The following is a 24,667-nucleotide window of genomic DNA, read 5'->3' as shown; positions in this document are numbered from 1 at the left end:
GTTCGTAAATATTCATTCTAAAAAGGCAGGGTGTGCAAACACGGACACAAGAAAGAAGTCAGGACACCACAAACGCCGACTAAGCAACTGAAGAGAAAAGAAAGAAGGGACGAAAACTTATCTGCGCATGCCCATGCAATAGGCGAACCTATGAATCCCTGTGTCCGTGTTCGCACGCCCTGTCTTTTTAGAATGTCAATGTTTGATTGGAAGTTCAGTAAAGCAATCCTTTGGGCTATTTGGCGCATGTTGACAACTATATATACGTTGCATGGGCGGTACAGAAAAAGACTCAACAGAATTGCGCGTTAAAAAAAAAAAAAAAAACGGCAACAGGTTCACGACTACGCCGCTGCCGAAAATTTACACCAGCAGCGAAAAAGAATGCGCTTGACTACTTCAGTAAGAAGAATTTCATGTTTGTCTGGCAGGAGCTCCGCAACACCAGATGGCGCCACCTACCCGTTAACTCACGTTTACGCCAAAATTCTGCCATGTTATCGCTCTGATTGGCCTACGGTCAGCTCCTGGTTGGCGGGAACTTAAGACCACTTGGCCACCGGCTTAGGTTACGAAAATGCTTAGCGTACCCAACGAACGCTAACCTTGCGTACGCTATTCTGAAACTATCTAATGTGACGGAATTTGACAAAGCAACCCAGTTACCCGACAAACCGTATATAAGAAGTTACTGACAAGCTTAAGCGCTCTTTGGTGTTACATAAATTTTCGTGACGCATACGTTATGCCTGTCTGTCACATGAGTCACCAATTCTTGGTCGCGAACGCGGGAGGATAGAGGAGTCGTCTGCTACTCATGTAAATATGTGCAGATGCAGACGACACCACATACGTTCACAACTTACACCCTCTCCACTCCCAGATGACTCGTCTTTTGATCCTCCACCCCTGTCCAACACATTCAAGTCCTTCAAAGTCGTTATATAGAAACGAGTGCGCGAGCAGGGCAAGTAGTCTTCACGACGTGCGTAGTCTGCCATGTACGAAAGTCAACAGACGGCGCCATGTTTCACAGTGTCGTGCGCAGGCCTGCCCAGGGCATATGCATGCGTTCCTTGCAACCACTCAAAACAAATCAGAAACTCCTCCTCCACTTTATCCAACTGCTCAAGTAAGTCTTCTAACGTCGTTACAAGGACCATATGTTAGATCGCGCTCCCCTTCCCGCCACGGTGGTCTAGTGGTTATGGCGCTCGACTGCTGACCCGAAGGTCGCGGGATCGAATCCCGGCCGCGGCGGCTGCATTTTCGATGGAGGCGAAAATGTTTGAGGCCCGTGTACTTAGATTTAGGTGCACGTTAAAGAACCCCAGGTGGTCGAAATTTCCGGAGCCCTCCACTACGGCGTCTCTCATAATCATATCGTGGTTTTGGGACGTTAAACCCCAGATATTATTATTATTATCGCGCTCCCCTTGCTTCAACGGCGCTCACGACGAAACGCGGTGCGAGACCTTGGCCTTCGTTTGCTTTGGAAAGACGTCGTCAGTCCTTGTACAAACGAGGCTCACGCAGCCACGCCCTTTCTTTCGCTTGCCGTTCGTCTATACAACAACGCTCGCATGGATGCGCAGCTAGCGGTACGCGAAAAGATAAACAAAAAGGAATAAAAAAGGAGGAAGAGACATGATTACACTCGAGTGTACGTGTGCGAAGCACCCTGTTCCTGATATCGCTACACACGACGATAATGTGTGCGAGATGAGCAGACGATCGACTTGTGAGTCTTGTGTGTGTTTGTGTAGGGTGCGCGTACGTCAAGGACGCATGCGCGATTTGTACGTAGTACTACATACACACGCGTTTCGAAACATACGTCGAGGAAGAAAGTAATTACGCGCCCACGCGACGGGAAGACTTTTACGTTTTACGACGATGTACAGAACCCTTGCGTTTCGGTGTCCTGGAATAGAGAATAAACGAAGGCGTTTCTTGTTTTCCTTAGCTCTCGTGCTTTGATTGTGCCGTATGTACGATTGAAATCGTCGTAAGGAAAAAAACAAACCGACGGCTTTGCATAGCTTTTATTCTGTATAACATGACGACGTCATCTGTCAGTGGTCTTTGGAGACAGACAGACAGACAGACAGACAGACAGACAGACAGACAGACAGACAGACAGACAGACAGATAGATAGATAGATAGATAGATAGATAGACAGACAGACAGACAGACAGACAGACAGACAGACAGACAGACAGACAGATAGATAGATAGATAGATAGATAGATAGATAGATAGATAGATAGATAGATAGATAGATAGATAGATAGATAGATAGATAGATAGATAGATAGATAGATAGATAGATAGATAGATAGATAGACAGATAGATAGATAGATAGATAGACAGACAGACAGACAGACAGACAGACAGACAGACAGATAGATAGATAGATAGATAGATAGATAGATAGATAGATAGATAGATAGATAGATAGATAGATAGATAGATAGATAGATAGATAGATAGATAGATAGATAGAAAAGGAAATGCTAGCACTGACAGCTAGATAAACGCCAGTGCCTGCCATGGCCAACGTTGGTCAGTGTTTCTAGTACGCAAGCAGATTCGGTAGACGAATTCGGTCAGAAATCAGATATGCCTACGTCATAACAAAATGTTAGTACGAGCGGCCCCAGAAGACATCGTCTTCAACAATAAAACATGACAACGCACGTGCGCTAAATTCCCATTGTGGCACCGGCCAACTGTTGCAGAGAGATATGTAGAGAATACAGGGTAAATGCCAGGGAAGCTAACCAGCACTGCAGTCTGTAGGTCCGTTGTACACGTCATTCTGTCACTTCGCTCACAAAGAATGGTAATAATAGAAGTAGAAGGAAATCTCGAGTTCAGAAAGTCCTCTAGCGAAACAATGGAAGAGGCAACGCGCGGCACTGAACAAAAGAGCCGCCGCATGCGCTTTGACAGGGGCGTAGCCAGAAATTTTTTTCGGGGGGGGGGGGGGTTCAACCATGCTTTATGTATGTTCGTGCGTGCGTTTGTATGTGTGCGTGTATATATACGCAAGCAAAATTGAAAAATTTCGGGGGGGGGGGGTTTGAACCCCCCAACCCCCCTTGGCTACGCCCCTGCGCTTTGAAACAGAAGACAAATCCAAAGCCGCAAGCGGATCCAGGAGGGTCGAGAGCGACGTGTACTGTTTCGTCCCCGATACGTCTGGCACGCGCATTTCAGTTTTATTTTTGTTTTGTTATGTTCGGTCTTCCATCTTTTATTACAGACACACGTCACTCCCTTTGTTCTCCGAACGAGAATGCCGAGAGCTCTTAATATTCGCATCGGAGAACAGTATATGGCGCCGTCAAGAATTCCACAAGCTCTATAAACCATGGCCTCACGCTGTTTGCCATTTGGCTACCACTGCGACGCCTTGTTAGAGGGACACCAAAGCGAAATGGATGAAATACTATTTAACCCGCCACGGTGGTCTAGTGGTCAAGGTGCTCGACTGCTGTCAAGGTGCTCGACTGCCAAGGTGCTCGACTGTACCCGAAGGTTGCGCGATCGAATCCCGGCCGCGGCGGCCGCATTTTCGATGGAGGCGAAAAATGCTTGGGGTCCATGTGCTTAGATTTAGGTGCCCGTTAAAGAACCCCAGGTGGTCGAAATTTCCCGAGCCCTCCACTATAGACGTCCCTCACAATCATGTCGTGGTTTTGGAACTTAAACCTTAACAATTATTATTATTATTAATTGCAGTAACATGGAACAGGCATTTGCCCTGCGGTGGGCGTAGTCGGGTTGATGATGATGAAGACGTTATCTCGATGCGCCTAGCTTATCTGGCAAGTACCACGTGTGTTGGTATTGTGGTCAATGCGATATAAAGCCTTCAGTCGCTTCACTCAAGTACCTGCTGACTTGGGAAAGTCGACGGTAGCGTTGACACTTTGTCCGCCGCGGTGGTATAGCGGTTCCGGTGCTCGGCTGCTGACCCGAAGGTCGCGGGTTCGATCCCGGCCGCGGCGGTCACATTTCGATGGAGGCGAAATGGTAGAGGCCCGTGTGCTTAGATTTAGGTGCACGTTAAAGAACACCAGATGGTCGAAATTTCCGGAGCCCTCCACTACGGCGTCTCTCATAATCATATCGTGGTTTTGGGACGTAAAACCCCAGATATTATTATTATTAGCGTTGACACTTTAAAATGGAAATTAGCTTCGGGGCACTGAATTTCATCGTGAACGCTGCTCAAATAGCAGCAATGACGGAAAGGCGCCTAGGATTTAAAAAAAAAAGAAGAAAAGTTATCCATCAAGTATAACAAGCCTGTACGACTAAAAGGCACAAATCATGCGACGAAATCGGAGACACATCTAAGACGAGAAAAGAAAAACTGGAAATCAGACAGAAAGAAAAGACAAGAAAAAAGAAGGTAAACTAATAATTGAACTGAGATTGGATCGAGACAGCATTGATGACATAGCATCGCATAGCCAACATTAACAGTAATTTAACTTTAACGCTCGGTATCCGATATTACCCAACGATACCGCCAACATCGAGCCAACACTAGCCACACGTTGCCTAGCGCTAACAGGTGCTAGTTAGGACTACTCAGGGCGCGAGTGTTAGCGCATTAGTATTTATTTTTTTTTTTATTTATTCATGTTACCCTACAGGCCCCAGAGGAGCATTGAGTAGGGGGGTTTACGGAAAAATCACAATACATAAAGCATAAAAAGAAATTATATCGAAGAAGAAAACAAAGAAAATTGTACAATGGAAGGGAGAAAAACAAACACTATAAGCACAGTACAGAACATACGGTATAGGGTATCGGCGCTTGAATTCACTCAGAAATATTTGTCGCGCCCTGTTACAGGCAGTGGGCGGAAAGGGCAGAAGGATGCATTGTCTTGAAGAAAAAAAAAATGAACAAGAGAAGTGAAACGACAGAACGTGAACGCGAGTTCCGCGGGGCAAATGAAGTTCGTTCCGAGTCAATGTTTCGCAGTTACGTATTATATTTTGTTGCGCGCTCCTGTTCTCGCCTTTTTTCTTCATTTAAAATTTTCTTTCTGCAGTTCTGGCAGGTCTGTTTGTCCGAGTACACACCCTCAATTTAGGAACAGTCAATATCGCGCTTCGGGCTTTTATTATAAATGCATAGCGAGCGAAAATGATTGGAACTTTTTCGCCGGCGGCAGCTTTATTTGCCCGTGCTTCCCGCCGCGTCGTCGAACTTTTCTCCCATAGTTCCCCGCGAATCGCTCGCTTATTAATAGCAACACGCGATCGATTTTGTACCTTAAGGCGTGCAGCTTGAGAAGTACACTTGCGCTATAGAGTCTGCAACAGAATGAAGCCAGCGGATCAGAATTTTGAAGGAGCCGAAAGTTTAGTCGAAGAGAAAGGATATAAGGTATAAGTCGAAGGGTCTTAAGGCAAATTAAAGACGCGAAACTTATTGAGAAAGCTGTTGCGCGTCGTCTCTCTCGACTTTAACTACGTATTCCGAGAAATCGCGTGTCTGTAGCGACTTGCGCACCTCTTTGCTAATTACTTTATCGTGACGTAAGCGACGACTATCAAGACGCGAAAATTGTAAAAAACTAAGAAAAATAAATAACGGCGGCGAAAGAGAGAAGACATTGTCACTTCGAGAAGTTCGGAGTGCCAAGCAAGCAAGCAAGCAAACGAACAAACAAACATTGATAGTATTGTGTAATTAACGAACATATCTCATAATTATGTTATATGTAACTGTAAGTACATAGAAAACTATCTGTGCTGACTCTATCCGCAGTAATCCATGTGACCACCCTCTATGCATTGAACACTGCCCTTAGACTCTGCGCATTCTTTATCATGCCGCCTATTGTATATCCACGTAGTGCTTCTGATTATTTTTCTGTTTTCTTACTCTTTTATTCGTTCTAGTTTTCCTTGCTCTGGCGTGTTTCTTCAATACTGCTATCATGTTGATAGTATAGCCGGCTCTAACGGAAGCCTACCTTCCCGTGTTTTTACAGCACAGCTGTCATGGTCGATGTTTACCGTGTGTCGTAGATAGAAAATTATCATCATCATGAACCGGCACGCGCTCAATCACCACCTAAGCATTCTGTACAGATGGTTAATAGGAGAACCTGAAACGTGCCCACCAGCTCTGCACATGACCTAGCCTTGCGCGATTTAGTGCAAGCTGCACTAAATTGTTTATATATAAATAAAACAAAACGAGCAGCAAAATAATGGATGAGATAAAGTTTGAAGAGAAGCACGACATTTGACTGCGAGCCCAACCAGATTTCAGTTAAAAATGACGAAATAAAGCAAGTAGAAGGTATGAGCTCTTTGACAACAACAACAGCATTTTATTTTCTATTGAATACTTTAACGACAGATTAACGGTTTTTCTTTGACTGAATTGATGATGAACACTTCTTTCTGTGACGAATCCCTAGTTAACCATCTCAACCTTCTGTCGTTTTCAGCTTTAAAACCCCTTTTTAACCATTGTCCCAGCAAAAATAACAACAAAAACAACAAAAGAGTGCGAGAAAGAAGCGTAATAATGGAAACGCAGACTCCACAGAGGCGCCACGCTAAATATAGCCGTAGGGTCTGCCGCGCCTGTGAACAGAACAGTTTATTATTTATTTATTTTTTGACTCCCTCAGAGGCGGCTTCGCAGAAACGCAGCTGAACGCGGCGCGTCCGCAGAAACAGAGCCCGACAACAGCCACGGCACGTCCAGACTCGCCTCGACATGTGGTGTTGACAGCAGTGACGTCACCTCGGGAACAAAGGAACGAATAGCGCACGACACGACACATGAACGGTTGCATGCATGTATGTATGTATACGTATGTACGTACGTACAGTCGAGGACAACTGAAGTACGAACGAGTTATGGTTCACTAAAACACGTCCTTTCGTTTTTGGTTACTGCCAGTACGCGTAATGTCAACACGATTGCGCCTCGTACGGCTATGCATGTTGTGAGGCCTAAACAGGGTAGCCAATGGTGGCTACTTTTCGCCAAATTGGCGAATTTGAGAGGCCCGTGGCGACCTAAAATTATGAATGGCGACATGGCGAATTTTTGGCGATTTTCAGCTTAGGCCTCCACTGAGTTATGCATCCTAAGCTCAGTGCCTTCCCAACGAATGAGCGGCACTATTCTCTGTACTTTTTTTTCTGGGTTTTGAGGTGCACATTACGCGCCGTTCTGTATGTCCGTCCTGTAACTCGTGTGTATCTCCTCAATTCATCTAGATGCTTCTAACTCAATTCATCTAGATTCATCTAGATGCTTCAGAGCTTCGCTAAAGTTTCGCTTCTGAAGGGGCTAGATGACGGGTTGGTCGTGTGTTCCGGCCATTTGTTCCGCCAAAGCTCCAACTATTCTGAATAGCTTGGCGACCTATTCACCACTGCAGTATCCCCTAATCGAGCTCGTATAGCGAAGATGGGCGGATACGCAGGTGTTCGTGCAATAAAAAATTATTTATTCAGGCATTTTCTACTGTTCTCGGTGAGCGTGCGCAATGAAAACAATTGCTATATAACATTTTACAATGTCTACCTGTTCAATTATAACGCAGTGGATTGACGCGGGTAGATATAAGTGATTATATATGAAAGGGACAGTGGCGTCCGGTATCATATTAGTTCACACTGAAAGGTATAAGACTCACTAATGAACGATACCTGTAAGAATTCTGTCTTACTACTTTCAATAAACCTGTTAATCCTTTTTTTCATATGAGGGGATGTAAAGCTGTCTGCAAACAACGCCTTCGCGGCTTTCGCCCAAGGTTTACCACACTTTTACCTTTGAAACGAGCGGACAGGGATGGAAGGATATCATGAGCGTTTTATCCTTTCATACTTGCGCCTCCGCGCACATCTTGCGGCTAGTCGGAGAACCAGGTGCACCAAGCACTCCCATGGTGAAGGGGCGATGCGCCTGGTATTGAGAAATGTCAAGATACTTTAAGGGCTTTGAATGGCACTGTATTCTACGGGGCTATACATCAGTGAAAATTCCTATTACTAGGATATGCCGCACACATCTAGAATGGCGACTTTTTTGGCGAAATTTCTAAAAAAATTGCGACTTTTGGCGACTTTCTGCTCGTTGTTTGGCGACATTTGCTCGAAAGTCAGTGGCAACCCTGGGCCTAAACCACCTTCGGCAACCACACAACTGGCCGCCTGGGATATCGAGCAGTCTCTCGTGAAGGCTATCTTATGCTGTGTAACTTTTTGTTCGCGTTTCGTTGGTCCCGGCTGTACGGTCGTACACTCTTACAAATATGTATGTATGTATGTATGTATGTATGTATGTATGTATGTATGTATGTATGTATGTATGTATGTATGCATGTATGTATGTATGTATGTATGTATGTATGTATGTATGTATGTATGTATGTATGTATGTATGTATGTATGTATGTATGTATGTATGTATGTATGTATGTATGTATGTATGGAGCCCACGTCCCGTAATCTTTTGCTGCCGGGTGTACGTATGTACGTATACGTGAAGATATGTTCGTCTGCAAGGGTCCCCTGATAAGTTTGCCATCATCATCATCATCATCATCATCATCATCATCATCATGTTCGTCTGCGGACGTCCGACAACAACAGCGACCCCATCAAGAGTTGTACGTGTGGGAAACGGAGACTCTAGCGACATAACATGGCTAACAGCTACTTCGCTTGCTCGAGGCTTGAATGAGAGAGAAAGCTTATGCCTGTAGGGTTGTGGAGGGCAGAAATGTACACACACGATGGATGTATCATAGGAAAGGCCTCGACTGCGGCTAGGCTCGGCTACGTACCCCTCTAATGGCCCGATTAAGACATCATTTCTCGTCGTCCCAAGCTCGCTTGCGAGAGCACCAGCTGCTTCAATCGTTATCCTCATGGCGGTGTACATTAAAGGCTTTACTTACTAGGAATGCAGTCCGTCGCGTAAAGCAATCAAGAAAAGAAGTAAGAGAGTATATACGGTTTAAAAAAGGAAACTGTTGAATCAGGAGAAAATGACGTGTTCACATTGCCGCGTGAGAGGCTCGCGTAAACGAGAACTTAACGACTTCTACATCACCTTTCCCCTTCCCCCTCACCTTTTTTTGTTCTTTATTTATTTATTTGGTTTTTTTTTTCGAGTTTAGTGGATAAAATATACTTGGTCAGGCTATAATTTCATGCCTCGAGAATAACGCGTTTTTCCCGCCCCTGTGGAATACGAAGGGAAGGTAAGATCAGAATTGAAAGCCGTCCGGTAAACTGTCATCCGAACAGGCCTTTAACGACACGGGATACGGAAGCAAGCAAGCAAGCAAGCAAGCAAGCAAGCAAGCAAGAAAGAAAGAAAGAAAGAAAGAAAGAAAGAAAGAAAGAAAGAAAGAAAGAAAGAAAGAAAGAAAGAAAGAAAGAAAGAGGAATAACTGCTAAGATTAGCGGAGAACGTTTTGATAGTGGTGAATGAGGTACCCTCGCCCCTTCGCGAATGTCTTGTAATGCGACGGGAAATATCTTGTTTTAACGACCACTAATGGCTCCGAGGGACTCTCCTCCCTCGCAAGCAAATGATATATATCCCCGTGTTTCTCGGTCTTAGCGTAAGCGGGGTTGTTGCCCGTAATTACAAGCAGGATTGTTGTAGCAACAACGAAGAAATGGGGTGGAGGGGTCCTAAAGTTGGAGGCTAAACCGAGATGGTTTCCACCGGAAGCCGAGCAGGACAGCTGTAAGTAGCGAACCATGCGAAGAAAAATTAATAGCGGCTCGACGTAACGTGGAGAGATAGAAACGCGATAGCACGCATTGATTGCGGATCAAACGAAGGTATCGATAACATCGTATAGAGTTCCAAGTTACAAGGCATAAGTGGACTTGGGCGTATTATAATGAATGCATGGAAGAGGTAATCACAGTAGTAATGATTGCGGTATTATTTGTTAACGCGCAATGTGGGTGGCCCAGGATACAGATGATTACTGGCGCGGCTGGTTCTTGCTGATAATACAAGAGGGATAGACGACCTCTCTATTGTCGATAAAATCTATCTATCTATCTATCTATCTATCTATCTATCTATCTATCTATCTATCTATCTATCTATCTATCTATCTATCTATCTATCTATCTATCTATCTATCTATCTATCTATCTATCTATCTATCTATCTATCTATCTGTCTATCTGCCTGTCTATCTGTCTATCTGTCTATCTGTCTGTCTGTCTGTCTTGTCTGTCTGTCTGTCTGTCTGTCTGTCTGTCTGTCTGTCTGTCTGCATCACTGAGATATCGAGAGAAATTAGACTGAGACACTGGTAATATATGTTATCCTTAGTTTCCCCCCTCCCGCAAAAACAAACAAACAAACAAACAAACAAACAAACAAACAAACAAACAAACAAACAAACAAACAAACAAACAAAACAAGCATCATCGAACCTTCTAATAGTGGTCTACAAAGCGAATGCAGGTCCACAAACCCAAAGCTGTCTCTAGACAAGCTCTACACAAGGCAATTGAGTACCTCTAAACGTCTACCAGCATAGCGATTGATTGATAAGTTTCGTAGGTTCGTGCTTCAAGTGGATAGATGACAGCATTTCGATATCATTCGTCTATGAGGTCACGTGTGTACGAGTTGTCTACGGACGGTTTCCAGACCTCGTATCAAAACGTCTGCGATACATCTACGGTAGGTCTAGAAAGATCTGCACGAGGGTATACGCGGGAAGAAAGGGTGGAAGCAGGGTGGAAAATGATGGAGCAAGTAACAAAAGAGAGAATCTGGGAAACAAAACAGAAAATACAACGAAAAAAGAAACGAAGAGAGAAGGATGAAAGGAGACTGGTGAGAGTGTGCGAGCCAACGACCCGGTTTGTTTCGGCAGCACGGCGGGGGATTCCCCTCTTCCACAGGCCAGGCAACATGCAGGGCAACAGATGTTTCGTACATACACACAAAAACCCATCGTGTGTGGCGGCGGGCAGTGCTTGCTGCGTTGCTTTGCTTTCTTCCGTCGGTGCTGACGGAAGCGTCGACGCAGCGTACAGGAGCCACAATGGAATCCGTCTTCTCCGTCTCGAAGAAAACTCCGGAGGAGATGAAAGACAGATGGACGGATATGTGGGGATGACGTACGTTTTTGAAATTAAAGTTTTTAACGGCTTTCCAGACTGGCACGGTACATGTTCAAGGACTACGATCTCGCGAAAAGCTGTCCTCGAGCATTACAGTAAAAAACGTGTGTCGCCATAGCTCTGTACATTAAGCATGAAAGAACAGGTCCGACTAAGTGAAGGCATGAGACAGACTTGTCACCCCCCTTCATATAGATATGTACAAAACATGGCGAACAAAGACGGCACCTAGTAACTGCTATCGATAAGTTTTGAGCGGCGTAACTCACTGGGTGAAATTCTACCTACACCCCCAAAATGTCAGAGGTTGTCTACACAAACGTAGACTTCGTGAGATCTTGAACACGGAATTTCAAAATGCTTTCACCACCGAGATTATTATCGGACGTACTAATTTCGCCATCACCAGTGCTGACACCTAGGAGCATCGACGGTAGCTAGGCAACGCTCCAGAAGCTTGCGCAGGGTCTTGCTTCACACATCTGGGCAAGACCCTGCGAGTGCCAGACGACGGACGGCGAGAACCAGGCGATGCTTTGCCCTAGTATCAAGAACAGACGATCAAAGAAAAAATAAGCAGACGACAAGTGTTCGTTGGCACAGCCTGCTCGGCACCGAATCGTCTGTCGCTGTGTGTTTTAGATCCAGGAATAGCAACGCCTGTCTACTGCCTCCATGCACCTGAAATGGGAGGACGGATATACTGCTGTACACATGGAGCCGGGAGTGATCATAGCGCAACACGACTGAAGAAAAAAAAAAAAAATGTGTCGACACGTCACGTGATCGCCACGTCTGAGGTTTGTGCAGTGCAGACAAAGCTATAGCTACGGGAGTACAGTAGCAGTGAATGAGGCAAGGAAAATGACGCTTATTTCTGGGGAGCTATTCTGCAACCGTTTATCAAAGGGGCCATGTCCACTTCTCCCTGACGTCATCGGAGCCATGGACGTCGGCAGGGGGGTGCAAGAGGGGCAGCTGACACCCCCCACCCCCGTCCCCCACCACCGCGATGCAACACGGGTGACGTAATAGCTTCCTCGAAGGAGGTCACGTGGTTTTTTTTTTCTTTTTTGCTCTCGGACGGACGCCACAAATCTAGCAAGTGTTCCTCTTACAGCTCCGCTTTATAAAAAGCTGCAGGAATGGCTTCACGAGGAGTTTCGTTTGCCAAGGCTTTCCCCGTGACGTAACATTCCATGTGTTACATAGTATACATCTTAGTTCATGGCTGCACCCCGCCACGGTGGTCCAGCGGTTACGGTGCTCGACTGCTGACCCGAAGGTCGCGGGATCGAATCCCGGCCGCGGCGACCGCATTTTGGATGGATGCGAAAATGCTTGAGGCCCGAGCACTTAGATTTAGGTGCACGTTGTTAAAGAACCCCGGGTAGGTGGAAATTTTCGGAGCCCTCCACTACCACGTCGCTCATGAACATATCGTTGTTTTGGAACGTTAAACCCCAACAATTTTTATTATTCTATTCATGGCTGCTGGAGCTCCCCGGGAGACAGACGCAAAGGCCGTCGCCATTACAACACGCGTCGACAGTGCTCGCCGGTGCCATCTCTCGTTCGTTTTTGCTTGTTGTTCCGTTTCTTCGTACCCTTGCAACACGAACAATCACGCGTTCGAACCGCCGGGCAAGGTACGCGCAACTTAGATCAAGTGACGACCGGTACACGCACACCTGTGCCGTCTAGCAACGCGGTTGCCGAGGGGCTACGTCCTCGGGAAGGGGCATCGACGACACAGACGAGGGTGAAATGCGATTCGAAACGGTAGACTGACATATTTCGGAATCGGATTGCGCTTGTACGTGTTTGCGGTGCTTCTTGATTGAAGAAGTTTGGCGTCTGGCCTCAGAATATCGCTCTTTAATTTCAGTCAGACCCGCGTTTGCAGCAAGACGCTTATTGTCTTGCGTCTTTTCTGATCACTGCGTCATCATCAGTCTCACTACGCCCACTGCATGACAATTGCCTCTCCAATTATTCTGGCCCTGTGCTTGCTGCGGCCGCAAACTTCTTAATTTCATATATGCACACCCGACTCTGCCTCCGCCTTGAGCGCTTGCCTTCTCTTGGTTACCAGTCTATTACTCTGCATGACCTGATCACTTCGATCCCCCATCTTCCCCTGACAGGGGCGTAGCCAGGGGGGGGGGGGGGTTGGGGGGGGTTCAAGCCCCCCCCCGAAATTTTTCAATTTTGCTTGCGCATATATACACGCACACATACAAACGCACGCACGAACATACATAATGTATGGTTGAACCCCCCCCCCCCCGAAAAGAATTTCTGGCTACGCCCCTGTCCCCTGAATATGTCGTGTTTTGTATTCCTTTCTTAGTATTTCGTTTCTGTAGCACTGTAAGCGAGTATGCGTTTGTGCCGACTAAACCCGAGTCTGTAGCTATGGTTCTCCGGTCACAGGATGCTACAGCCGATCTACATACCAGCTTTGTTCTAAGAGTAGGTTCTTGGGCTAGACATGAATTAGACTTGGAGTAGGCGCGCGCACACACACACACACCACACACACACACACACACACACACACACACACCACACACACACACACACGCACGCACGCACATATGCACACAAACACATATACACACAAAACACATATACACACAAACACACACACTGTCCACAACAGTTTTGTGCTTGTTGCCCGTGTTATGTATACCTCCGAAGTCATTTAGAAGACAAATCGGCGCTACCATCCCGACAACAATAAAACAAATAAAACGCTGCCAATTCCGGGTCATGCGTAAAATAAAACAAGCGCCTCACTGTGCGGATACATCCGGGCTACGGGTTGACGAACCCGCGCTGATATGAAGACAGTGCTGAAGCACTATCTCTATCACGCGGAGCACGTATGTAATAAAGCCGTGGTAATGTTTTTCTCGGCGTATATTGCGAAGCACGGAGCATTACACCGCTAATGTGTTGCTACACGGCTCATAATCTCGACGTATTAAGACTCCTTCCCGAAGCCAGTGGCGCGTGCGTTCAAAGAACCAAACCACGCGTGGCTGCGTGTGTGAGTGAGAAATGTAATGAAAAGCTGTGGTTGTGCGTGTGTGCGTTTGTGTGTTTTGCATTTTACTTCCTATACTGTACACACCCGAACCGATCACGCTGAAGCGTGAATTTTAAAGGCACCCGCCCCCACGAGCCACCAAGTATTACACGCGTGACGAGTTTTGCAAAGACGCACGCGGTGGTTGCGTGGGAGCGTGGCATAGGGGGCGCAATGCGCGGGCGGACGCCGACTTTTGACAACTGGTCGTAACTTAAAAAGCTAGGGCGTACCTTGGGGACGAGAGCTTATTCTTATTCGGAGATATTAGGGGCGTAGCGGAGCACGAAGCTGCCGAAGAGCTCCCCCTGGTGACGGAGGCGTGCAATATGACTGAAGGAATGAACGAGATACACACACAAAAAAAGCGGATACTGGAACGAAAGACAGAAATGAAATGAATAGAGAGATGACATATGCGGCAAACAGAAGGCGCAGGCGCCTGATATACATATGCGCTGACTCACGACGAAGCGTAACAGAAAAGGTGGAAGCGGAAAGCCGATTTAAAATGCGGGTATTTCTCGAAACGCCCCCTATATTACATTCTGCAAGAAGCATATTTCGTTAGACCTGTAAGATGCGGGAACCTGAATGAAGAAAACGCGGTCATTTTGGATCTTTGAAAAAGTGCAGCGTTCTGGAAGCAACATATACTAAGTTTTTGAGAGAGGCGGCCGTAAGTAAGCTCGGTTTCCAGCGTTGGTTCGTTTTCAGTCGCACCCACTTTTTACGTGCGTTTGCAGTAGCACACCTGTTTATGAGGTACAAGTCGACAACACCAGCGACACGACATATATGCGGCCACAGGTGTCACCTGAAACTTAACCACACTGGGCCCAAATATAAGGATCGTCTTGTTTGTAGTTCGTGAGAGCAGACGACACGATTGCGAAACGTAGATTTAGAAGCGTATATGCACACTTCTCGCGAAAACACGACATATAAGATCGCAAATGAGTATACTGTATTACACATACGCACAGATGCCATACTGCTTACGAGAACAGATGGTACGGTCGAGAATGACGGCATGAACGGATGACGTGTAGCGTCGTCTATTCCTAGGAGCAGACGACGCGTGCGTATACATATTGTGCGCAGACGCAGAATCGTCTGCGCACTGCTCGTGAGAACAGACGGTACGGTCGCTAATGAGCATATCATAAGTATGCTCATATGACAGCGTCGTCTGCAGTTCGTGTAAGAGCAGTCGACACGCGTCCTCTGATTCTGGTGTAACGTCACTATACGGTGCAGCGTCACCACGTATCTCTCCTGACCAGCTGACGCGAGCCGTAGCCGTCACTGCGCTGCACGAATTTAGCGAGACAGTATTGCAGTTGCACGTCACACTTGCGCATGGGAACAAGAGATGAAACGAAGAGCAAGAAGAAGATATATGGAATAAAAACAACGAAAGTAGTAAGACAAGCTGCAGTATTCTTGTTTTATGGCCGAACTGCGCTTCCTTCGTGGGAAATTCAAATGACGCTTCGTCGTATTTATGCAAAGTTCAGAAAGGTAGGCGGCAGCGGAGCCGGCGAACGTGACCCACGAAGCTTTATGAAAAAATATATGTATATATTAATAATAAAAATACGGGATGGCGCGTGAACGCGCGGCTGACGCATGTGCGTTGCTCACAAAAGCGCGAATATTGTGGGCCCCGCGACAGACAGGTGCATATACGTAGTGGGGGTGGAAACATTTTAAAACTCCTTTATTTTCTTTTTTTGCGAAGCAGAGCTGCTCGTCAGAAACATATCACCACATACGCGCGCGCGGCCACGCACGCACGCACGCACGCACGCACACCACACACACACCCACACACACACACACACACACACACACACACACACACACACACACACACACACACACACACACACACACACACACACACACACACACACCAAAGCAGTTCTAAATGGCGGTTTCGCGCACACCGCAGTGTTTGCTACAACAACCGGTAGTGGGCAGAGGCATTTTCACTTTAATATATAGCACGAGAGCATGGTGATAAAGATGCAGGATTAGCAGCGGGGCACGCAAATCCCCTTTCGTACGTATATAATCGCTGTTTCCTGCTGCCCAGAATAGTAAATACCCCGTGTCAGATAGACGGACACTACTATATATGTGGATGGAAGAAAGAGCTCTCTACACGAGCTAGGTAATCAGTGGGATTAATGCTCCCTCGTTCAGCGAGTGTGGATTAGCGTCTGACACTGGCTGAGCACGTATGCCGGCATTTCCACCTCCTCCCTGCAGGCCTGTCAATCTACGTGCTGCAGTCCGCATCCTCTTTTAACACCTTGATAAAGAGGGTGTTTCGCGAAGCGTAAAGAGGGAGTCCTTTTTAGACACGCCTCGGTGACGACGTCGAAACGACGTGATGGTATATTGTACCGGGCAGCTCTCGCTGATTAAGTTGGGCGCGCGTGTAAGGCTTTGTCGTTAAGCCACACACTATCATCATCATCTTGTGACCACTGCAGCTTACAGTCGCGTCCACATATTGGAACATACAGATGTGCTCTATAATGAATGACGGATATGGCCAGCCCCCCCCCCCCCCCCCTAGATAAAACATGCGCGAGAGCTGACGCGGCTGCATTGTGTATGGCGTCTAACGATATAGTTTAAAAGAAATTACTCGACCGACATAAGTAATGTAATTTACATAAATTAATAATTGTTGGGCACCGCCGTAATGGAGAACTCCCGGAAATTTTGACCACCTAGGTATTTTTAACGCGCACCTAAACTAAGTACACGGGCCTCTAGCGTTCGCGCCTGCATCGAAAATGCGGCGCCGTAGCCGGGATTCGATCCCGGCGACCTTTGAATGCAAATCACAGGGCTCCATCTACCAAAGGCTATACCGGTGTGTCTATATACTAGCAGTGGTTGCGGCTGCGGATTTATTTTGACCATTCGAAATAAGCACCTAAATAAATGAAATTATATTGCCGGATATAGCCAGGATAGCCGGATAAAAGTGCTGGATAGAGCCACTAAAGTAGATTTATTTCGCCTAGTTTATTGGCTATACTATAGCTGGCACTCAGTCAGCGTTGGCTCATATGTATCACCCTGTGTATAGCCCGCCGCATGACGCATAAGCACGACTCGCAAGCCATACTTATGATAGCGGGCAGCTAATAAGGTGCGGAGAAAGTTTTCACGTCAAAATAAGAAGCTGCTATGATCGGGAAGCTTGCAGCGACGGTATATGCCACAGTAATTCCTGTTATTTCGGAGAAAGTGTACGCAGCGTAGCGGTCATATGGCGTATATGCAATATGCAAATGAGAAAGAGCAAGAGCAAATTGATTGGCCGACGAAAGTCCTGCGTATATGCATGTGCGTCTACCTGTACGACATGAGAGAATTCATAAGCATATACGTGAAGTGAAAACGAAACAGTGAAAAAGAAATGTTCAAGAAACAGGTCTTGGTCGAGAAGAAGCGAAAGTGGGAACGTATACGTATACACGCGGGGGGTTGACAGCAGTCATACTACACGTTTCATAATATGCAAATGAGGAAGAAAGCGTGCCTGTTGTGATAAAACGAAAAGAACGCTGCCTGAACGTATACCTCAAGCACTAAGTAAAAAAAAAAAAGACGCAAAAAGAAACACCCAAAACCAAACTTGCATCTTTCCTTCGACAAACTGTCGGAGTGTCCCGGAGAGTTTCGCTTTTCAAAGGGCACACCGCCGGCCGCCGCCAAAGAACATGCCTCGCCGGATCGGGACGGCTAAGGCGATCGCTTATACTAGACGTCGTGTAGATGGCTTGTACGAGACGTCGCGTAGAAGTCGCCTGACGGCACACTAGGAGCTCTCTGAACACAAGAAAAGAAGCGTATCTAAGCGACGATGACTGTGTGACGGCTACGAGAAATGGACGAGCTGGGTGTTTTAGAGCAAGAAAAGAAGATGCCTGGAGAAGGGGTAAAGGGTTGAAAGGCAGCGAGGATTTGTGAATCGATGTCGCGTCGCTTTGGTCCGGCGAAAAATCGGCGTAAAGAGGATAAATCTCCCACGAGTCAGCAATGTGTGCGGCACTGCGCGCATGCGCCATTCCTGAACTTCCGGAGTTTGTAAGGAATGAACTGCAATAAGGAGTTAACTTGGGCTGTATAGGTGCATAATAGAAGACACTGCGTAACAAGAAACTGTCCCGGCTGTCCTCCGCGCTGCTACCCAGTTCAGCTAGTTTGCAAGGAAGCGTGCTTTGAATAAATGATTTCTCTTTTTTCTGTGTTCGAGGCAAGCGATACATTTACTTTTTTCTTTTCTATAAAACAACCCCCGACCTTTGAAACGCAAGCATTTGAGTGAAATATGTCTCGCTAATACACAGCGGGTAAACGTACCGATAAAATTTATACTCTCAAACCAGAACTTGAGTAAGAACGATAACACTTATTGATAACGCTTATATAAAGAAAATTGAAGTCTTGGGACCTACTCGGGCCCTTCCCAAGGTTGTCGACGGTGGTGCCGTGACAGTACGAGCTCCTTTCTTTTGTTTCTTTTTTTGTGGTTATTCTCCGCGGTCAAGTTTTTGAAATTAAATAAACGCGCATGCGCACGACCCGGGTATGTAGGGTCCTTCACAACTCGATGTGTGTGCATGCGTTCGAAAGCACTCAGGGGGCCACACAGCGTGATGTGTGCACGCCACAATCGCGAACGGTGCCCCATCCTCACGGATAACGTATACACAAATAGTAAGGTTGCTACGTTTTGGCACGTGCGGCACAATAAAGGCAGCAGCGGCGCCCCTCGCATACTGCAGTGAAGAAAGAAAAAGAAAGAAAGAAAGAAAGAAAGAAAGAAAGAAAGAAAGAAAGAAAGAAAGAAAGAAAGAAATAATAAATAAATAATAAAGAAAGAAAGAAAGAAAGAAAGAAAGAAAGAAAGAAAGAAAGAAAGAAAGAAAGAAAGAAAGAAAGAAAGAAAGAAAGAAAGAAAGAAAGAAAATCTTCAGACATGCCACGCAACTCCGGCGTAAGGAGCGATGCCCTCGCTCGCCTCTTGATACATCGTAAGGGGCAGCTCTTATAGATCAGCACGGAAGAAAGAATAGCAGACGACGCCGAAACACAAGCAGACGAGCACAAGAACAGAAGACGTAACACAACACATACAGTATACGACAAAGTAAAGTAGAACGGAAAGACGGAACAGAGCACGCACTATTATAGATAGCAGACGACGAAACAAGATGAACAGAAGTGCATAACAGAGAGCAGACGACGAAGGAAAAGAGAAGACTAACAGAAGATGAAGAAGAGGCTGATAGACGTGCGAGGCGAATCGCGGTCGCCCTTGAAAAGAATAAAGAGGCGAAGGTCATGGCGGGCGCTCTTCTTCATCGCGTGCTTTGAGGGCTAAGAAAAAATAAAAAGCGAAACATGAGAGGCGGCGGCTTGGAACGCGGCGTTGTCTGAAGTAGGCTGTGTACAGAGTCCAGCGTTGCAGTCTTGAGAGCCCAGGCATTCTGCGCGTGCATGCTTGGAGAGGAACGCCCAAGATGAGACGACACGGCGCTACGTTTAGGCAACGGCTTTTCGCTAAAACCGTGGCCTCCGAGATACCCAAATAAGGAATGGCATAGTTGAGCCCGATCTCGGAGGTCCTGCTAACAACTGGCTTAATTTGACCGCGAGCTTCCATAGCTCTATGTCGCCGTTGTAACACGATATGTGCTTATGCAAAACGTGATGACAGCGGTACGAGGCACCGCAAACAACCCTTTACTCATCTGAACAAAGAGGCCCGTCGCCAGCCCTTGGTTTGGTTTCGGGATTTTAACTGAGCATCATCGCCATGGTCAGCGTCCCGTATAGTTTTGGATATATATGGAACAGGAGAGAAAGACGGAAAAGGAAAAAAGCTAATGAACGAAAAAGAAAATTGTACACGGATCTCGGTCGTTGGCAGAGAGCCCGTGATCGGAGAAGGCGAAGCAGACGAAGGGAGGAAGCAGCAAAGACAGAGAAGAAGAAGCAGCGCCAAAAGAGGACAGAAGCAGAAGTATCAGATAGCAGAAGACACAGTTTCACCAAAGGTAAAGCAGAAGGAACAGCAGGAAGACCACAGAAAAAGGTAGAAGCAGACGAGACGAAATAAGAAATAATACCAATACAGAAGTAGATGAATGAGAGAGAAGGAAACGAACGAGGAGTAAGAAGAAGGATAGAAGAGGAGGTGGAACTGGTGTATAGCATATATAATATCCGCGGAAGACGAAGGGAAGACCGCGCTTCGTTCCTGCCTGTCGTATACACTCTCCGAACAATGCGTTAAGAAAGAAAACAGACACACGCAAACACCCAATAAAGATCAAGGCGCAACACCGCTCACGCATGCGCTCGTGCACACACCTGCAGCGCCTGCGTTATACCGACCGACCTCAAGCCGGATAATCGAGAACAAAGAGGGACGCCGCGCGCCAACGCGTCGTCTCGTCTTCAGGGGAGAGGGTAGGGTGGGTATGTGTAAAAAAGAGCAAAATTGAGGGCGCCATCGCTATGCGTTACATAAGACCCCCATCATCATCTACCTCTCTCACAAACCTCCTCTCTCCGTACAGCTATACCCCTGCGGTTGGTCGGCGCCGCTGTATGGCAGGCATGGTTGTGAAGCGGATAGAGAGAGAGAGAGATGAAAGAAGGAAAGGAATGTATCCAGATTCCATAACCTACCTGGGCCCCTCTGCATACATACCAACTACTTCAATGGTCGCCAGAGCGTGGTAAGAATGACTAAGGTGCTGAGACACAGACGGATAGACGAATATATAGATACTGACAGACTGATAATAATAGACAGACAGACAGATGAATACATACATACATACATACATACATACATACATACGCAGATAGATAGATAGATAGATTATAGATAGATAGATAGATAGATAGATAGATAGATAGATAGATAGATAGATAGATATATAGATAGATAGATAGATAGATAAAGGGAACGAAACTAGCGAATGAGAGAGGGATGAAGAACGAAAGGTGCCACGCCAGCTCGCGAGAGGAAGAACGGAGGCAAAGCACGGAGTCGTACAACAACCAAATGACGAAGAAGGAGGAGACACAGAACATATGGAAGAAATTAAGAATAAAGAATGAGGAAGCCCCCAGACGTCAACCTTTCCAGTAAGAAAGAAAGATACATTAAAAGTAAAACAAAGAAGGACTGGTAGATACGAAAGATGGAACGTGAGGAAATCAGAAAGAACGAACTAGACAAAGAAAGATGGAAGGAGGAATCGAAGAGGAGTCAAGATGGTTCTAGAGGTGAGGAAGAACGGAAGCAAGAAGAGTACGATGGAAGTGCCGAGAAATAAAAGGCAGAAAGAGAAAAGAAGAATCATGAAAGACGTTAACGTGGCGGCCAAGCGTTAAAGTGCGCGTGGGCAAAAGGGCTAAAGAGCGAAGGCGGTTGAAAGCACCACGTAGTAGTACCGATAGCTCGCATGGCGGCGTCGTCTCGGCGGCGTCTTAGGCACTCGCACGCACCCACGAGCGCCGTAACCTTCTGTCGTACAAGCGCGCGCGCACTTGAGACAACAAAAGAAAAGAGCGGCAAAAAAGAGTTGCAATGGGAAGAAAACAGCGCGCGCACGGTGCATCACGACGAACGCGTGCGCGCAGCCAGCGATGCCCTAGCATTATGTAAGATGGCGGCAGCGACGTCGACACTTACGCCGGGTGCGTGGATTACTGGGGTGTGAGGTGGGCCACGACTGGGGGGATGATAGAGTCGTTCGATGATCGTGCCCCCCCCGCCTTTCCACAGCCACCCTCTTCTATCCCCCTTCCACCTCCCAACGATCTACAAGTCTGACAGGAGGGCTCGCTAGTATCTCTCATATTGTTTGTTGTTTATGTCTAGCTGCCCGGCACTCTTTCGCTGGTACCGTAGAGTCAAAATACAAGACCCCGACTACAGAACAACACTCGGGCCTTCTATAAGAGGATATCTCGTAAAGAGAAGGACGGGGTGAGGAGGGGGGGGGCTGTGAAAAGCCTCCCCCCCCAATCTCTTCTATCCCCCTTCCCTGCCCCCCAAAGATCTCACAGTCCGACAGCAGAGCTCGCGAGCACCTGCTTGTTGCTGAGCTAGTCTAGCTGCCCGCTATTCGCTAAAGTTACCGCATAGTCAAAATACAGGGCACCGACTTCGGAGCAACACTCAGACCTCCTATAGAGGTGTGTCTCGTGAAAGGAGAGGGGGAGGGTACAGAGGCGAAGGAAAGAGCAAGAGAACATAGACGCCCCTGAAAGTGCCTTCACGTCTTTGTCGTTATTATTTTACTTTTCCTAGCTCCAAAAGAAGCATATTGCCCGTACAAAGCGGAAACGTAGCGACTGATGTGCAGGTCTGAAGGCACAGATTCCGGGAAGAGGCCGTTTCGATCTTTTTTTGCCTTGTTTCGAAGCGGTAAAAGTGTTGCGCAGTCGTGGTAGATTCACTTTTCGCACGCTCCAAATGGTGCGTCCACTCAAACCCTTGGTAGCTCGTGGCAAAAAACGCGGTTTTTTGCCGTGTTTCTCCATCTCTAGTGACATCGCATTGCGATTTCCAGCGGAAGCTGATTCTACTGGAGTGGTGCGCCTCCCGTCGCCATCACCGTTAGCGTTGTTTTCTTTTCGTGCCCCCTTGACAGGACGCATGTAGTGCGTGTACGCCTTTCTGTGCGTGTAAATGTGTTACCAAAGTGATTGCTTTAGCATGTCCCGATGGCGTTCAGCAGTGTGACGTCATAAATGCACCCCACAGGTCCGTCACGGGACACGTGACTAATTTACCACGATAAACACGATTTGTTATGATTACGCTAATCTTGACTGCTCACCAATGGTTGCTCTGGTTCTTTTTTTTTAGATATGTCAGAATGCACTCCTTCTTTTTTGCTGGTATTTTGCTTACATGGTTTTGTAGTCGCATTCGAATACCTATTTCTCACCATACCCCGCGCCAGTGTTGAACTTAGTCTTGTTCCTGGGATGTAAACTTGGGAAGTTATTGTTATGTTACTGTTATTATTATTATTACTGATATCTAGGTAAGGCCACATCTCTCTCACAACACCCTCTGTATACGCATATTTCCATCACAATTACGACACAAAAATCGTTAATATGCTCAGTAAATAGACGAGACGCGTCCATGACAATCAACATTGTCAACAAGGGCCTCTAGTCGGGACAGCTCGCATAGCACGGCAGTACCTTCTCAGACCTCCAGCAAACGGACGTTCTCCGGACCTACCGCCGCCTCCACTGCTTCCACAAACCACTGTATGCGCGTCAGCGCCCACGAAACCCACAAGTGGCCTCCGCCCACGAAACGCAAACGTAAATACAACACCCCGCAGGCAGCGAATGCACTCCAGACAAAAGGACAGCCGAAGGAACTCCCGCTGGTCTTTACCGAAGGCTGCAGGCCGCCGTAGGGCGAACGAGCTCGAAAGAGAAAACACCTGCAGCCGGGAACATGGAGGTGAGTGGAAAGAGGGTGAGGGCTGTCGGAACACGACACGCCGTCGTCGGCGAAGAAAACCCCGTGCGGGTCGCGGTCAGCAGAAGCAGCGAAAGCACAGCGCGACTCTGTGCGCAGCAACCATATTCTCGGCAGTGCTTTGTAAGGCCAAACCCGTCGGTGTGTGAACACACGCCTTCGTGAACAACCGGCGAAATATGGGAAATGGTGCGCTTCGCACTTGACAAAGCACGGCGCGACCACAGGCGCCGCCCTAGTGGGAAACTGAGACGCAAAGGGACACAGTGGACATGTGTCTCTTTGAAAGAACGCCAGTGTCCTTCATCCAGGCCGCAGATGTGGCGTCAGGAAGGGGAACTGCACGCCCGAGGCCGTTTTGCCAGCTTTCCATCGCGTCTTCGGCGGATATGCAGATTATCGGATCAACGAAGCACGGGCGTAGCCAGTGGGGGGGTTTCAAACACGTTCGATTTTTTTTTCAATTTTGCATGTGAAACAAACGCACGAATATGCATAAAGTATAGTTGAACCCTCCCCCCCCCCCCCCTCCTCCCCCCATCCACCTCTTCGAAAAATATTTCTGACTACGCGACTGCAACAAAGTAAATCGCGAAGCGTTGACAGCTGACCTAGTTGGTGCCGGTGAATACCGTGAAACATTGTATGTGGCGAACTAAGAAACGGGGGCATATAGGAAGAGACACAACGCCAGACTTAACCGAAGTCTGGCGTTTTGTGTCTCTTCCTATACTGCCCCGCGTCTTTGTTCGACAGTACAGTGTTTCACAGTACAACAAGAAAACGCAATTATTCGCCAATATGCAAATGCAATACTTGGCACTAAGACCTTCCTCC

The 24,667-nt window shown here is 47.1% G+C and overlaps 1 protein-coding gene across 1 annotated transcript in view; it reads right to left on the bottom strand.

The window, feature by feature from the left end:
- The window catches only part of LOC119374994 (rho-related GTP-binding protein RhoU), a 105,830-nt gene that overhangs the window by 9,189 nt on the left and 71,974 nt on the right, over positions 1 to 24,667 (bottom strand). The window lies entirely within an intron of this gene.

The sequence above is a fragment of the Rhipicephalus sanguineus genome, chromosome 11 (assembly GCF_013339695.2).
Source record: "Rhipicephalus sanguineus isolate Rsan-2018 chromosome 11, BIME_Rsan_1.4, whole genome shotgun sequence".
Lineage (NCBI taxonomy): Eukaryota > Metazoa > Arthropoda > Arachnida > Ixodida > Ixodidae > Rhipicephalus > Rhipicephalus sanguineus.
Note: the sequence above shows the minus strand (reverse complement) of the source record. Positions and strands in the feature narration are given on the sequence as shown.